This window comes from Vulpes lagopus, chromosome 10 (genome assembly GCF_018345385.1).
Source record: "Vulpes lagopus strain Blue_001 chromosome 10, ASM1834538v1, whole genome shotgun sequence".
NCBI lineage: Eukaryota > Metazoa > Chordata > Mammalia > Carnivora > Canidae > Vulpes > Vulpes lagopus.
This window is the reverse complement of record NC_054833.1, coordinates 71247840-71260951: the sequence shown is the minus strand read 5'-3', so window position 1 is coordinate 71260951 and position 13112 is coordinate 71247840. Positions and strand designations below refer to the sequence as shown.

Below are 13112 nucleotides of genomic sequence, written 5' to 3'. Positions count from 1 at the left end.
TGTTTTAAAAACAGAATGCTGGGGTTCATTCCTGATGGATTGTGAAAAGCTTCTCCTATAATTTCTTTTTTGTCCTCTCTACTTTTCTCTTCACATTAGCCTGTGGATCTATGTCTTCCTGAACAATGAGTCAGAAACTGATTCTGGTGTCACGAGTATGAATCTTAGTCCAGAAATTTGGGTGCAACAATTATCTCCTGTGATGGTTAGTTTTATGTGTCAACTTGACCGGCCAGAGTTCTATTTGGTTTTTCTGTTTGTTTTTTTCATTAAGGGTGTATCTGGATGAAATTAACATTAGAATCAGTATTGCCCTCCCCAGTGTGGGTGAGCCTTATCCTATCAGGCAGACAAATGAGTAGAACAAAAAAAAGGCTGAGTGAAAGAAAATTCACTTTCTGTCTTCAAGTGAGGACACTAATTTTCTCCTGTCTTGGAACTTGGACTTGGGCTAGAACTTACACCGTCAACTCTCTTGGTTCTTCGAATTTCATCTCTACTGCATCTCTAGTTTATTGACCACAAATTTTGGGACTTCTCAGTCTCCGTATTCATATGAGCCAATTCCTTATCATAAATCACCCCTTTTATAATCCCACCCCACTCTCAATATATGGATGGATGGATAGATGGATGGATTGATACATAGATAGGTAGATATATAGGTCTCCTGTTGGTTCTGTTCTCTCTCTCCCTTTTTTTTTTTTTTTAAGATTTTATTTATTTATTCATGAGAGACAGAGAGAGAGAGGCAGAGACAGAATCAGAGGGAGAATCAGGCTCCATGCAGGGACCCCGATGTGGGACTTGATCCCGGGACTCCAGGATCACACCCTAAGCTGAAGGCAGACACTCAACCACTGAGCCACCCCGGGGCCCCAGTCCTGTTCTCTGGAAAGCCTAGATTAATTTAATTTTCTTACTTTTTGTATCAACTTGAATTCTGTGCATCCCATCTCGTTAGACTGATGGGAAATTCAACTCCAATTTTTTTTGAAATTGAAACTTAGGCAGCATAGAGAACCCACATCTTAAGGCAAGGGGCAAGTTTTCTACCTTTATAGTCATTGATCCTTATCCATCATGAGTCATTGTGGAGATACTCATTGCCTCTTATTACACAACTCTTTAGAATGAGGAGTTTCTGCACCTTTGGGGCTGCCATTGATGCAAGGGCATCTCTAATGAGACTTTACCAGAAAGCTCCTTTCCCTTTCTGGTCTTTCCACCATCACAGGACTCATGTCAGGGATTAGAGCCTGAGTCCTGGTTGCTTAAGGGATTGACTTCACTATTGTTAAGATTTCAGTTCTCCCCAACTGATCTGTAGATTTCGTACAATCTTAATCAAAATCCCAGCAAGATTTTTAGGAGAAATTAATATACATCCTGATTGCCAGACTTATTATTATACAGTTAGCTAAGACAATGTGATATTGGAGAAAGGACTTTCATATAGGTCAATGGAATAGCATCAAAGATTCAAATAGAAATAGACCCACACATATATGATCAAAATGATTTTTGACTAAAAAAATTCTAAGCTGAGGAGACACAACAGTGAACAGGACAAATTCTTTGCCCCCATTGAGCTTACCTTCAAATGGGCAAGACAAATAACTAAATTTTTAAAGTTAACAAATTTTGAGTAATAACATTTAATAATGGTGAATGCTATGAAGAAATAAATCAGGATAAAGGCATAGAGAAGGACTTGCAGGATGGGCTACTTAAACTGGGTGGATAGAGAGGTTTCTTTTTTTTTTTAATATTTTATCTATTTATTCATGATAGAGAGAGAAGAGAGAGAGGCAAAGACACAGGCAGAGAGAGAAGCAGGCTCCAGGCAGGGAGCCCAACATGGGACTCGATCTCAGGACTCCAGGATCACGCCGTGGGCCAAAGGCGGTGCTAAACCGCTGAGCCACCCAGGTTGCCTGATAGAGAGGTTTCTTGAGCAGAGATGTGAATAATAAGAAGGAATAAATGTGATATGACCTATTCTTAGGGTACAATTTTGGTTTTGTTCATTCATTCTTTTAATAATTTTTTGCTAAGCACCTATGTTACAGATATTTTTCTAGGTGCTGAGGATATAGTAGTGAATAAATCAGGCAAAACCTCCACCTCCATGCAGCTTACTTTTTTGTACGGAAGCAAAGAATAATCTATACAAATAAATAAAATGTCTATTAAATGCTAGAGCAAAAATATAAAGGAAGGGATCTAGATGATGTATGTGAGTGTGCTTGTGGGGGTGGCCCAGCAATACTCATTTTAGATACAGTGGTCATGAAAGGCTTACTCAGAAGATGACATTTGAAGGAACTGAAAAAGATATATGGTCATGGGGTGGGAAGATGACCCAAGAAGAGGAACAAGTGCAAAGGTCCTGTGGTGGAGCATTCCTATTGGCCAGCAAGTAGCATTCAGGGGAAGAGTGGAAGAGTGGAGGGTGCATAAAGATTAGATATATCCTACAGGTCACTGTAAGGTCTTTGACTTGCTTAGAGATGAGAAGCTAATAGAAGGCTTTGAGCAGGAGTAGCATGATAGAACTTAGCTTTCAATTAAAACTATTTTATAAAGAAGCAGAGAAAACAATTTACTTTTACAAATTAAATGTGTTTGTCTTTGAAACAAGGAAAAGAGAGACAACAAGCCACAGAAAACAAACAAATGCATTGGGTTCAGGGACAGACTGCTAAACCAATGACAGTGAATCACAGACTCATAGAATCAATTATGTCCAAAGTACTCAGGAAATGGTTTCATCCCTAATTAATCATCCCACGTTGTTAAACTCTGTGGAGACAGATTTAGCTGGTAGTAGGTGGAATGAGATGAGTTCCCATGAAAACATATTTCCAATGAAGTTGGCAAAGAATGCTGGGTAAAGCCAAAATAACCCAAACTATGTCGAAATTGTGTTGCGTTGAGTGAGCCACATCCCCAGCGGGGCCCACCTGCGTGTCAGTCCCTGGGGCACGAAGATTGCGGATGCTAACCTTTGATGTAGCAGGATTTGGGGGGGTGGGGTGCGGTGGGACAGGGCTGGAGGAGCCTTGGCACACACCGACGCTTCGGTGCTGCCGCCCTCTCGTGGCAACTCCGGGAGTTGACTTTGGTGTAATTTAGTCATTTGCTGTCAGGACCCACATCTGTTTAAGTTAACTATCAAGAAAAGGAAAGTGATTTCTAAGCATTAGCCCTTGGATTGCATTCATTTAATTAATTAAATGAGCAAGGGGAAAGTTGCCATTTTATTGGCTGGCAGCACAATTCTTCCGAGGAGAAGGTTGTTTTTTGTTTCAACTCAGAAGAGCCATTTATTTGAGTGTCCAGAGCTGAGACCCAGGATGGGGAAAAGGGTTGAAATATTTTGAATAATAAAGGAGGAATTTGGGCTTGGCATCAGTATGAGGAAGTGCTCGTGACCCTGGGGAGAGAGGGAGGGAGGGAGGAAATACTCCAGAGCACGAGTCCATGGGGAAGGACTGAGAAATCCTGGCAAGGGAGGCTGGGACCTGAGGCTGAAACAGTGCCCAGGAGATGTTCCTTTGAGAATGAGCCCAAGGACTTTTGAGAACAAAGTCTCAATAATAACCTTTCTGGGTTTTGTCGGGTGGGGGTGACACCCTCAGGACTTCCCCGCTGCCACACCCTCCTTTGCCCAGACTTTTAACCTGTGATGCACATTGTTGTTGACCATGGTGTTCTGGTCTATAGGAAAAAGGGAAGATTTGAGAAAAGGGGAATGATTGCTTCTTATGGCTAATGTGAGCTAAGACAGAAGGACAGCCAGCGGCTGTGTGAGTCACAGGGTAAAAATGAGGAATTCAGAACAAAATGACAAAGATGTGAGTGAGAGAAATGTAAGCCACCCCAAATACCTCAGAAATGTTTGTTAGGGGGAAGACCCTCCTATTTCTATTTGTGGGTTGAGAATCAAGCCAGTTTTGTCTTGTTTTTAAAATTATAGCATGGAAAGATAATTCCCCAAATGTTGGTAGACTTTGGGACACTGAAGTGGTGATCTTTTGGTCATATGGATGTATTAATAGCTAACATTTTGCTACCTGCAAGGCTTTGGGACTCTGATTTGAAAGAATTGTTATTTGAAAAATATAGCTTAAAAATGTAATGAAATTCTTAGAAGCGCTATGTATAAGAGCTCACACCTGGAAACAATCCAAATGACCATCAGCTGTAGATGAATAAATTGTGGCATGTTTATGTGATAGAATGCTACACAGCAATAAGAGTGAACGATCTACAGCCACGTGGAAAGCTTTGAATGAATCTCACAAACAAGGTTGAGTGAAAAACCAGATCCAAATGGGTATGTATCGAATGATTTCATTTATAGACAGTACAAAAACAGGCAAACTAAACCTTGCTGTCCACCCTGGGGGCTGTGGTAAGAGCAGGAGACTGGCGGGGGTATGGGGGGGGCCCTCTGGGAATGCTGGAATGTTCAGTTTCCTGACTTAGTGGTGGATACAGAGCAGTTTTAAGTTTGAAAGTTTACTAAGTTGTACACTTACAATATGTACACTTCTCTATGTGTAAGTGTAAGGAAACTTCATTTCTTCTGTTTCTCCTTTCCTCCCATAGGACTATCACACTCTCAGCACTTCCCACACCAACCAGTTCTGTGACACCACCTGGATGTTCTCCAATTTAAGTCAATTCAGACACTGTCGACCCCAGATAACATCAGATCACAGTTAAGGGCTCAGTCCGGTAAGACTGCCCTGCCCCCTTTCAACTGTCAATCTCAAGTCCTGGTTGTGACCTGTGCTTCTGACAGATTGCCTAAAAATCAGAGGTTTCCATGACTCCTTCTCTGGGTTCAATTAATTTGCTAGAGTAGGTTACAGAATTCGGGAAAACAATTTACTATAAATTTATTATAAAAGGATATGATAAAGGATACAGATGGACATCCAGATGGAAGAGATGTGTAGGGCAAGGTGTGTGGAAAGGGGCTTGGAAAAGAAGCTTGGAGCTTCTCTTCAGAGAGGCCACTGTCCCCGCACTGCCATGTGTTCACTAACCAGAAACTCTCTAAACCCCACACTTTGGGAATTTTTATGGAGGCTTCACCACATAGGCATGATGGATCATTAACTCTCCTTCTAGGCCCTCCCCTCTGGAGAATGCAGGGGTGAGACTGAAAATGTCAAGCTTCTACTCATAGCTGGGTCTTTCTGGTGACCCGCCCAGGAATCATCTGGTTCCTAGGAACCATCCAGGAGCCCACCAAAAGTCACCTCATTAGGACAGAAGACACTGTTCTCACTCAGGAAATTCCAAGGGATTTGGGAGCTCCTGTCAGGAGGCAGGGTCAGAGACCAAACGTTAGAACAGATGCTCCTGGTGCTCTTACCACTTAAGAAATCACAAGGGTTCTAGGATCTCTGTGCCAGGAACCAGGGACAGAGACCAATGCATGTGTTTTTTCCTTTTATCTCACAGAATGTTATACTGCAGTAAAAACTAAACAAATAACAAACAAACACCTTGGGAATGCAAAGATCAAGTAAGGATGCCAGAGGAAGCTGAGAAAAACTTCATGGGGATGCATGCCTAAGTGGCTCAGTGGTTGAGCATCTGCCTTCAGCCCATGGCATGACCCTGGAGTCCCGGGATCGAGTCCCGCATTGGGCTCCCTGCAGGGAGCCTGCTTCTCCCTCTGCCTGTGTCTCTGCCTCTCTCTCTGTGTCTCTCATGAATAAATAAATAAATATTTTTAAAAAAGAAAAACTTCATGGAAGGGGCATTCCACTCAATTCAACACACATTATTGAGGTATTATCACGCATCGGAGACCATGTAGTGGAGACTGTGAGACACGGATGTACAAGGACTCTGAATCACTGACTCACAGGGAGGAAGCATCAGCATCAGTCTGAGGCCCTCATACTCTAAGACGGAGATCGACATGCTAACATTATTAGCAGTAGTCCAATTCTGGCAACATGGTTCACTATACTAACTTCTATCACTTGTTCAACATTTTACTACAAATGTAAGTGCTAGAAAGACTGGAAAGGAATGAACAAGTCATTATTTGGATGCAGTATTATTATTTACTTAGAAAATCCAAGAGAATCTATAGATTAGAAAAATATTTATCAAGCCTAATAGATATAGATCAATATAAAAAGCAATTGCTTTCCTATATGCCAGTAACAATTAATTAGAAATACAGTTTGATTTTCTTTGTTTAAAGATTGATTTATTCATTTTAGAGAGAGAGAGAAAAGAAGAGAGAGATGGAGTGCACACGAGCATGTGGGGGTGCAGAGGGAGAGGGGGAGAGAATCTCCAGCAGATTCCCTGCTGAGCACAGAGCCCAATGTGGCCCCATCTCATGAGCCTCAGGTCATGATCTGAACTGAAATCAAAAGTGGGATGCTTAATTGACTGAGCCACCCAGGCGCCCCAGAAATACACTTTCCTCATATATAGTACCTAGGAAAATAAGGCTTATTTAAAAATGTGCAATGCCTCCTTAGAGAAAAATTTCAAAATTTTATTGCAGGACATTATAAGCATTAAATGAATAAAAAGATATACTATGTTTAAGTATTAAGGGATTAAATAGTAAGCACTTAATAAATATTGATGTGATTGAGTTAAGTAATGCTGGAAAGGGCCATACCTTGGTCCTTTGTTTTGGTACCTTTTCCTTACATAGCACCAGAGTAGTACCTGGTACATAGTAGGGACTCAGATATTGAAAAGTAGAAAACAAAGGAAGGAGGGAAGAGGAGGAAAGGGTGAATAACTCTCTCAAATAAATACTTAAAATCTTTAGGGACACCTGGGTGGTTCAGCAGTTGAGCATCTGCCTTTGGCTCAGGGTGTGATCCTGGGGTCCTGGGATGGAGTCCGGCATCAGACTCCCCATAGGCAGCCTGCTTCTCCCTCTGCCTATGTCTCTGCCTCTCCCTCTCTGTGTCTCTCATGAATAAATAAAATCTTTTTTAAAAATCTTAAATTTTTTTTTAAACATTTTGAATTCTTTGTATTCTATTACAATTGTTGCTTGCTAACATCCACTTGCTTCATGGTGATAGTGTATTTGTACAGTCTTCTGTACTTTTCAAGGCTGTTTCATTTCACGTTTTAATGTAGTCCATATAGCGCTGTGAAAAAAAAACCCCAGCATCATCACTGGGAAATCTGGATGTTCTCCAAGCCTTAGATCAGAAATAACCTCGCTGTTTCTCAGATCCAAGGTTTCTGACTTCAAGAGGAATGACTCAGTACTCTACAAATGCCAGCCTCGATGGACAATAAGCTAGATGTGTGGGCTATGAATTGCCATCTTAACTGGGACATTTTTGAGAGTGGAAGTAGGTACCATTCGTTATGCTGGCACAACAGGTATAAATTGGGATGATCCAGGCACATCTGAGATACAGTCACTCTAACTGTGGAAGAAAATGGAGTGTAAGTTAATCCTCCTCAAGGGCAGCACATGTCAAAAGACCTTTACCAAGCTATGGCAATTGTAAACACCGCCCCTGGTGATGTTTGAGTTTTTGATCAAAGTCAATAATCAGTAACTTAATAAAGAGCAACTAAGAATTGAAGTTTGCTTTTTTAGGAGGAAAGTCCCCTGCTTGGAGGGTTAATACGCTACCTGCATGTGGGGCAAAGTTAAGTGTCATTCTTCTTTTTGTCCTTCTAACCCCAAATGGCATTTCTTGTTCAAGTGTCCAACACAGTGTGAGTAAGGTAACATTGGGAGCTGACTGTAATTTTATCTTCTTTCTTGAAGTCTTTTATAATATGAACATAATGAGTAGATCTGTGAGTAAACTCATTACTAGGAACAGTCAATACTTGTTTTCCTGTGAAGCTTTCAGTGATTATATTAACTGAATAGAGGTTTTCTTTAACTGCAAATCTTTCAATATACAGTATTAGCAATTTTTAGTTAGAGGTCACTAATTTGTAAAGATGTTGAGCTTAGTTTTTTTTTTTTTTAAAACATGTTCCATTTCTGCAAATTAACAAGAAAATCTCAACTTAAAATAGAAGGCTAAGTCAGTTTCTTAATTACATGTTTTAAATTAACCTGCTAACTCTCTAACAAGTGAAAATTCTCTTAACACTGTAAGTACATAAAGCGTCAAATATGCAGATTTATTTATTTTTTTTAATATGCAGATTTAATGCAAAAACATTAATATATTTGTTTAAAGATTTTATCTATTTATTTGAGAGAGAGAGTAGGTGTGAGAGAGACAGCATCAGGTGGGAGATGCGGAGGCACAGAGGGAGAGGGTCAAGCAGACCCTTGCTGAGCAGGGAGCCCGACTTGGGGCTTGAACCCCAGAACTCTGGGATCATGACCTAGCCAAAGGCAGATGCTTGACAGACAGACCGAGGCCACCAGAATCTTCCCAAAACATTAATATTATGTGGTTGATTCTCTTCAGCACTTCTATATTTAATTTTAGATCTTTCTGAGGACAAAGTTGTTTTCCAACGAAGAAAACATTTTGTCATCTCAAGTCATTTGGGGAGATACTACTTAGCCAAATGAGACTGCATAATGAATGACCAGAGACATTAGCAGAGGTGCTGACTGTATTCTTGTCTGGGGCACCAATGAGTATTTTTACCTGGTTAAATACTTAGAAGCAGATTTTCTGGTTGAATTGTAAATGTGCATTTAACTGTCAAATAAACTGCCATTTTGTTTTCCAAAGTGGCTATACCATTGTGTATTCTCACAAGCAATGTATGACAGTCCCAGTTCAGCTCACTCAGTAGTATAAGAAATTGTTTTTAAATTTAGCCTAATAGGTATGTAGAGATTTCTCATTGTGATTTTAATATGTATTTACCTTAATGAATAATGAGAATATTTTTATCTGTATCATACTTATCATATCTGTATCTTTAAGTAAGTATCCATACAAATCTTTGGTTCATTTCTTTGTGGGGTTGTTTGACTTATTAATATTGAATTTGAAACTTATTTTGTTCTGGGCTTGTCTTTTTACTTTCTGTTTTTTTATTTTGTTTTTTTTTTTAAGATTGTATTTATTTATTTGAGAGAGAGACCATAAGTGGAGGAGAGAGGCAGAGGCAGAAGGTGAAGCAGGGAGCCCGATAGGATTGATCTCAGGACGCTGAGATCATGACGTGAGCTGAAGGCAGATACTCAAATGAGTGAGCCACCAGGTGCCCCATCTTTTCACTTTCTGAAGAGCATCTTTGGAAGAACAGAAATTTAAAATTTTGATGAACTTTAATCATTTTTTTAATGGATCACATTTTTGTTATTATCTTAGAAGTCTTTGCCTAAACCTAGATTTTCTCCTATGTTTTCTTCTAGAAGTTTTATACTTTTAAGTTTTAGATTTGGGTCTATGGTTCATATGAATTAATTTTTTGTATAGGAAAGGAGTTATGAATCAAGATTTTTTTTCTTTTTTGCATATAGGTATCTGATTGTTCTAGTACCATCTGTTGACAGGCTGTGTTTCTCCTTGAATTGCCTTTGTGTATTTATAAAAAATAAATCAACATATGTGTGAATCTATTTCTGGATTCTACAGTCTGTTCCATTGATTTTTTTATAACTACCATTTCTCCAATACCAGACTGTCTTGACTAATGTAATTCTACGTATATAATAAGCCTGAAAATCAGAGAATATGTTAGGTTTCCCTAAAAAAAAAAAAAAAAAAAAAAAAAAAAAATCATGCTAGGATTTTGACTGGAATTGTACTAAACCTGTAGATCAATTTGGATACAATTGACATCTTAATAGTATTGAGCCTTTTGATCTATGAACATGGTTTGTCTTTCCATTTGCTTAGGTCCCCTTTGATCTCTTTCACTGGTATTTTGTTTTCAGCATATAAAACTATTTATATTTATCCCTAAGTATTTTGTGATTTTTTTTTTGTGCTTTTAATTTTTTAAAATTTCTGTTTCTAATTGTTCACTGCTAGTATATAGAAATAGGATTTTTAAAAAATCTGACTTTTATGAGTTTGGGATGTACCTGAGACCACACTCAGATTTAATAATTCACTAGAAGGAAAAAAAAATTCACTAGAAGGACTCATAGAAGTCAGCAATATTGTCACAGTTATGGTTTATTACAGCAAAAGAATATAGATTAAATTTAGCAGTGGAAAAAGGTCCATAGGGTAGGGATCAGGAGAGATGACATGCAGAGCTTCAAGTTGTCCTTTCCCAGTGGAGTTATGCACAGTATTTATTTTTTTCCAGCCATGGAGTGTTACAATATACAGAGTATTGCCAGTCAGGGAAGCTCACCCAAACCTGGGCATCCAGAGTTTCTACTGAGGATTGGCCAGGTGGACACAGCTTATTACCTGGGGGCTAATGTCAGCCTCCAAGCCCTTCCAGTGGTGAGGCTGATTCCATGTCGCTCAAGACCTCATCATAAATCACATTGTTAGCCCAGACCACGTGGTGTGGCAGATGGCCCTCACTCTAGGTCATAGAATTAGCCTAGACTATCTGGCTTGATACAAAGCCCCAGGTAATCAGACACTTCTGTCTTGCAGAACATTCCAAAGATTTAGAGGTTATGTCCCAGAAGTCAGAGGCCAAGAGCTGAAACTTTCTTTGGGCAAAGTTAATCCTTTTTTTTTTTTGGTAAAGTTAATCCTTGACTAGCTAATGATGTTGAGTATCTTTTCGTACGCTTACTGGACATTTTTATATTTTCTTTGGAGAAACAGCTATTTAGATCCTTTGTCCATTTTAATCGGGTTATTTATCTTTTTAACATTGAGTTGTAAGAATTTTTTAATACATTAGATACAAGTCTCCTCTCAGATAAATGATTTACAAATATTTTCCCGTTTTGTGTGCTGGTGTTGTCTTTTTATTTTCTTGATGGTACCCTTGAAAGCACAAAAGTTTTTAATTTTGGTGAAGTCCAAATTATCTGTTTTCTTTTATTTTTGTACTTCTAAAGTTATAAATTTAATTTCTTTAATTAAAAGGTAGAGGACTCTTCTGGTAAAATCTTCAACTTGAATGAACTTTGTCAGTTTGTATCCTTCAAGGAATTTTTTCATTTCATCTAAATTATAAAATGTATGAGCCCAGAATTTTTTGTTGGATTTCCTTATTATTTGCTTAGTGCCCATACGGTATGTGACACACACACACACACACTCTCTCTCTCTCTCTCTCTCTCTCTCTCTTTTTCCCTTTCTTCTTGGTCAGTCTAAAGTTTATCATTTTTTTTTTTGCCATGAAATCATTTAATAGGGGTTTTCTTTTGCTTCCATATAAATTTATCTTTGTCTATTTGAGGTATCAGTTTTTCTTTGCAGTATTGAATAGCAGAACAGAACTAAATCTACAGATAAAGAACTATGTAGTCTCAAAACTAGAGTTGATTATACATTTGTACCCAGTCTGAATGATTCTAAATAGTTTGAGTTTTGAGATCTCAAAGGCTAGTAGCCTGTTACCTTCTGTGTGCCTGGGACAAGCTTGGGTGTAGCGTAAGTGCCTGCCTTTAAGCTTTTGTTTGCTGAGACATCCATTTCGAAAGACACCCATCTTGAATAAACATACTGTCAGCTGTTTGACATAGCTACCAGCAAAACAACCAGACAAGGAAGTTCTCTCTTCCAGAACGCCCTGGCTAACCTAGATTACTATGTGAGTCTCCTGTCCAGCATCCTAATTCCTGCTCTTATGCTTTAAATTAGCCAGTGAACCCATGACACACTAGACATTCTACCTTCCAGCTCTAAAGGCAAAGCCTTAGATCCATGCTCCCTTTCTTTACCCATGATCTTCCTGTTTGGCCTTCAAGTATTCTGTGTACCCTCCAGGACTTGTGGGTACTAAATCTTGTTTCTCAAAGATCCCTGAAAGTTTTTGCTGATGTGTGTCTTGAGATCACAAGAACCACAAAGATTCATCCAGCCACAGCATTGGTCCCAATGGGGGAAATGTCTGTGGGGCTCACTAGGAGTACTATGGGCCCAGGCAAATGCCTCAAGCATTCCTAGCCTGGAGCATCCCCATCAACAGGTTAGAACTGATGCAACATTGGGTTAGCCTATGATATATGAATGCCTGTAGAGTTTGGGCTTATAAAACTTGTATGGCAAATAAATTGAAATGTGATAGCAGTGTGATACTGTTTACTTGCAGATGACCAGATATAACTCCAAACATGTTTCCATGGTGATCTCTCTGATCCATGAGATCAAAGCTGTGGTATGAATAGCATTCTTTCATCTAAGCAGGCACAGTGCTGAGAACAGTCTTGACAACTATACATAAAGCCCAAATCTCAAATTTAGATGAAAAAATTTAAGGACTTAATTTTCACTGAGGGATAAACTGGGGTAATATTGGAGGGAAAGTCTATGTGAGCTCTTGGAGGCTGCCTTAGCTCTCTCACATCCTGGAGTCACCATAGAAGTAGAGTTAACCCTTAAAGAATGAAGGGGTTAGACACATCAACCACCACACAGTTGGAAATCTGCTTATAACTTTTGACTCCCCCAAAACTACTTAGTAGTTAAGCAGCCCACTGTTGACCAGAAGCCTTATTGATAACAAAAGATCAGTGAACACATATTTTTTGTTATATATAATATACACTGTATTCTTACAATAAGGCAATACTAAGTAACAAAAACTCAATTGAATAAATTAAAAACATCTAGTTGGCTTTATTAATCAATTCATGAATTGGCCATCATCCCATCTAGCAAATAGAGGGGGACTCCAAAGGGCTATAGAAAAGAAGTTTTTAAAGATAGAAGAGTGGAAAAAGAAATTATTAGCAGCAAATCCATTGTTTTTTGGCAAGGTTGCCTTGGAGGAATGGAATATCAGTAAATTTCCTAGTGCTGAAAAGGAAATTCCCATGTTGACTGGTTAAAAGTTACATTTCTGAGGAGCTGAAACTGCAGTTAGGGTTGGGACCAGGTTAGTCTTAGTTTACTTACTTGAAGTCTTTTTTTTTTTTTTTTTTTTTTTTTTTACTTACTTGAAGTCTTAAGTGGCATCAATTTGGACCTGTAGTTTGCTTTTTCGCAGTAAGCTAGAGAAAGAAAAATGTTATTGAG

At 38.9% G+C, this 13112-nt stretch overlaps 1 long non-coding RNA gene across 1 annotated transcript; it reads left to right on the top strand.

Annotated features, from left to right (window-relative positions):
* Positions 1-782: 782 nt before the first annotated feature.
* LOC121499644 lies at positions 783-5615 on the top strand. Its single transcript, XR_005990196.1, has 3 exons — positions 783-4342; positions 4618-4746; positions 5482-5615. It is a non-coding gene; the product is annotated as an uncharacterized LOC121499644 (long non-coding RNA).
* The last annotated feature ends 7497 nt before the right edge of the window (positions 5616-13112 follow it).